This window comes from Anguilla rostrata, chromosome 7 (genome assembly GCF_018555375.3).
Source record: "Anguilla rostrata isolate EN2019 chromosome 7, ASM1855537v3, whole genome shotgun sequence".
NCBI classification, from domain to species: domain Eukaryota; kingdom Metazoa; phylum Chordata; class Actinopteri; order Anguilliformes; family Anguillidae; genus Anguilla; species Anguilla rostrata.
In genome coordinates this window covers 39,282,002-39,286,324 of record NC_057939.1, presented here as the reverse complement: position 1 = coordinate 39,286,324, position 4,323 = coordinate 39,282,002, and positions in this window count along the sequence as shown.

Sequence of the window (4,323 nt, the reverse complement as noted above, 5' to 3'; positions counted from 1 at the left end):
GGTGGTGTTACATGAAAAGTGGCGCTACACAAGAGCCTGAAAATCGTTTTTGAATTGAATAACTGTTTTAACAGTACTCTAGCCCAGTGGCATTGGGGGGGCACCAGGGGGGGCCAATCATATTTTGGGGGGGCGGGTGCCACCCTGTGCCACCCCTCTAGACACGCCCCTGGCTCACAATAGGCATACCTATTAATGAATTGTATATATCAAAGATATTTTATTAAGACATGCTCAAACAGTCATTACAAAAGATTTGCATTGTGTATTAAGGCCATAACGGCGAGAAATAAACATTTAAAAACACAGATTCACGGACTGAGAAATCTGCGCAGGAGAGGAGCCTCTGACATTTTTATTAAAGGCTGGCTGAACTGCCACTGCGATGGTGACTAAAGATATTGCTTATTAAAGGTCCTAGGAAACTGAAATCTGTTACTCCTTTGCTGATGTGTTGTTTTAGCACTTCTTCACATTCAAGGCTCAAAAATATTTTAAAATGATTCTAAAAGAAAACGTATGAAAGCCTGGGCTAAAATTGGCTTGAACACCAGGTTTTCCTTGGGTGGGGTTAACTGCGTGTTAGTTATGTAATATAAATGCTAACCCCAGTGAAATTCTTACTGCATGTAATATGTAAATGATGCTCTTGTCACTGTTTTATTTTAAGCAAGGCAAGCTGAAAATGGTTAAGCATTGCCCTTTCTCTGGATGTAGAGAAAGCAATACACTTTTTCCTTTATACAAAAATGAAGAGACACACAAGAAATGGGTTTTATTTCTGAAGCCCATAGGCACGACAATATTGCAACAACTCTTACAGTTAGTATTTGCAGTGCCCGGAACTGGCAGAGCAGGTGCATGGATCGGCAAGTAGGCCTACCATTTGCTAGCGATAACTGAATAGCTTTCAAGCTTAGACACAGGGAATCTGTGTTTCTTTATTGGGTGTAATGTCCGATTCATACTGCAGTAGAGTCTAATGTCAGTGTACAGTAGCTTAGTTTTACAACATTACGACACATTGGATGATCTTCAGGTTTAACTATACGGTATACTATGGTAAAGTCTAGTTAATGTTGCTTTTTTCATTTTGCCTGGTACTGTAATAGATCAATCTGCTCTATCTGGCTCTAATCTGGCAACGAGAAATGTCTCAAACGAATACGAATGCTAATGAGCACTGGATAAACGTTCATCCTGTCCTGGACAGGTCACAATAATCTAATAGTGTTTATCACAATTTAATGAGGATAACGGAGTTATAAGAACTTAAAAATAAATATTAAGAAGACAATCAATTGTGACTTCTGGGGAACATAATCACAATTTGAATCAAGTTTCCTAGACCTTTAAAGCTGCTTATTAATGCTTAACTTTGCAATAAATACATGACCCTTTAACATTTTAGGTTTTATTTATTTATTTATTTATTTTTTAATCCGGGCAACACACATAGCCATTAACACAATCTTATAGCTAATAAAAAGAATAGGTTGATCTATTCAATAGTGTAAATCATATTCTATAGTGCAAATGTTAGGCTATTCAATTAACAAAGAGTAACACCTTCCAAACTCTGTAAAGTCGGACTCTTGATGTGCAGCAAACAAAAAAGGCATAAAATAGGATGAAGTGCCAGTGAGATCCCCCAAAAAGACTACTAATAGGTTATACTTCTGAAGGCTGTAACATATAGCCATAACATGAACAACATGTGGACGGAGTGTAGCACAGTGGGTAAGGAACTGGGCTTGTAACCGAAAGGTCGCAGGTTCGATTCCCGGGTAAGGACACTGCTGTTGTACCCTTGAGCAAGGTACTTAACCGGAATTGCTTCAGTATATATCCAGCTGTATAAATGGATACGATGTAAAAGTTGTGTAAGTCGCTCTGGATAAGAGCGTCTGCTAAATGCCTGTAATGTAATGTAACATAGCCAATATGTCTACATGATTTTTGGATCAGTCTGGCACGCAGTCTAATATAGGTGAGACCAGCATCTGAGAAGACGCTGAGAAGACTCAGATGGCACCGATGTTCCAGGAATAGGCAAATAATGTCTCGCAAATGCTGCCAGCCGAGAGAATGGTGACTCCTCAACTTTCCACCATTCGAGGGGATTTATGTCTAAGGACCGAGAAACATTAGGTTATTCATTGAAATGGATTGGGAAGTTTAATTGTTTAATCAATAAAAATAACCGATCAATGTTCTTATTAACGATTAACAGTTAATCGATTAACCGTTAACATCCCTAATCTGAGGTCATATGCAATTCAGTACACTATCCAGATTAATCCAGTGCCTTATCTCAATTTGAGATTTTGCTCATTGTATTGAGATAGGGGGACTGCAATTAAAATGCCCATGCCAATGAAAATTAGTGTCTGGTGGGTCAGTTAGCATAAGTGTGAACCACCTTTTCATGCTTAAACCTGTTGTCTGGGTTCAGTTCAAAGGTGAATTTATACCATCCTGGTAATATAATAAAAATGAATTATACATGATTTCATTTCATTTGTTTCCATAAAACATTGCTAAGACAAGTTCAACTGTGGTTGTTTTAATTATAAATATACCCTGCAATTTAAATCTACCACAGCTTAAAAAAAACTTGGATTTTGTTCAGCTACAATATGTGCAGTTTCACAGTCTCATTTACAACGTCTCCTGTACATGCAGCCATGCATGTATGGTTGCTTTGGATATGCACAATATAATAGCATTATGAACAAACAGCGGAACACCATAGAGATGACATTTTCATGTTTTAGTTGCTGGGTCCTTAAGCTATTTTTAATCTTTATGTTGATGATGCTTTCAAATATTTTGCTCCTGAATTCAGATAAGACCGAAGTGGTTTTCGGTCCCATAATATTAAGGGAGAAAATGTCTACTCTCACCATAAATTCTCATAATTTCCAGTCCAAGGGAACTGACTTATGCCTTTCTTTGCTTTTATTCTATATAAAGTATATGTTTGGTATTTTTGAACCCTGGCCCTATTTTTGGGTTATATTGGATAATCGTGAGGAGTGGTAACCAAAAATCTGCTGATTGCTTAAAAATTGAGTTTCATACCTTTTCACTGAATCCTCAGACACCGTTCCTATAGTAATACATTTGTGCCAAATTTTGCAGCCTTCAAAAACCATGATAAACATATCTTATGAAAGAATAAGGAATCTTAATTCCTATGTTGAATGAATGAAAGTACAAAAATGTTTCTCAATTTATTTAATTATTTATATTTCTAACTTTAATTATATTATTCTATTGATTGTGTTAAAACATGACTGTGAATCTGGATTCAAGCAAACAGATACATTGTAATCTTATCCACCCTTAAAGTTGGTTTTATTGATTTAAATAAATTAATAAATAAAATAAGTATTTTGATTGAATTGCCATTAAACTGGCTAAGTGTATTTGGTTAAACATAAAAGATAGTCTGACACTACATTGGATTACCATTACCAAGACCTAATGTCAAATATAAAAATCAAAATATTTTGCATTTCAGAAAATGAATCAGTTACAAACCCCTTAAGATAATTATAAGTAATGTAATGCCATGCGTACATTGTACAATGTTACAGTGAAATGCAAAAATTTTGGAACAGTTGTGTCAGATTAGTTGTTTTTCCTCAATACTAATCAAATGACTATGAGGCAAAAATAACAATGTCTGTGTTTATTCCATGTGGCTTTTTCAAAGAGACATTGAACTATAATACAGCAATGCCATTCAATAAGTCTCCCAATTTTTCATTCAATTTAAAGTTTGCACAAGTGCTGGGACAAATAACTGTCACTGTTTCAAATTTCACAGATTTACCATGTTGCTGTAATTATTTATAAATTGAAAGCTGTGAGTGTCAGGCCAGGGCATAGGTTATATCCTTTGTTTGTGGAATATAAAGACAAAAAAAAAAATGCAGCTGAGGGCCAGCAAACTAAGATGAAAGAGAAGAGAAAATCAATTAGAGCTATTGCAGAATGTTATGTAAACAGTATGGAATGTCTAAGAGAAGAATCTTCTGAAGGACTACATAATCACCAGCAATCAGGCCATCTGCAGAAGACACCAGAACGTGATGACAGGATGATTATAAGAGCTGTGAAACAAAATCCCAAAGTTGTCAGCTCAAGTAATTGCTAATGATCTCCGTACATGTCAGAGGCAAATTCAGAGGGTACTCTTCCAGTAGTAAATCTCTCATCTGCACCAGGAACAGGCTAGTGAGATTGGATTGGAATTTGCAACAAAAAAAAACCAAGATGAGCCTGATTAGTTTTGGAAACAAGCCTTATGGATAA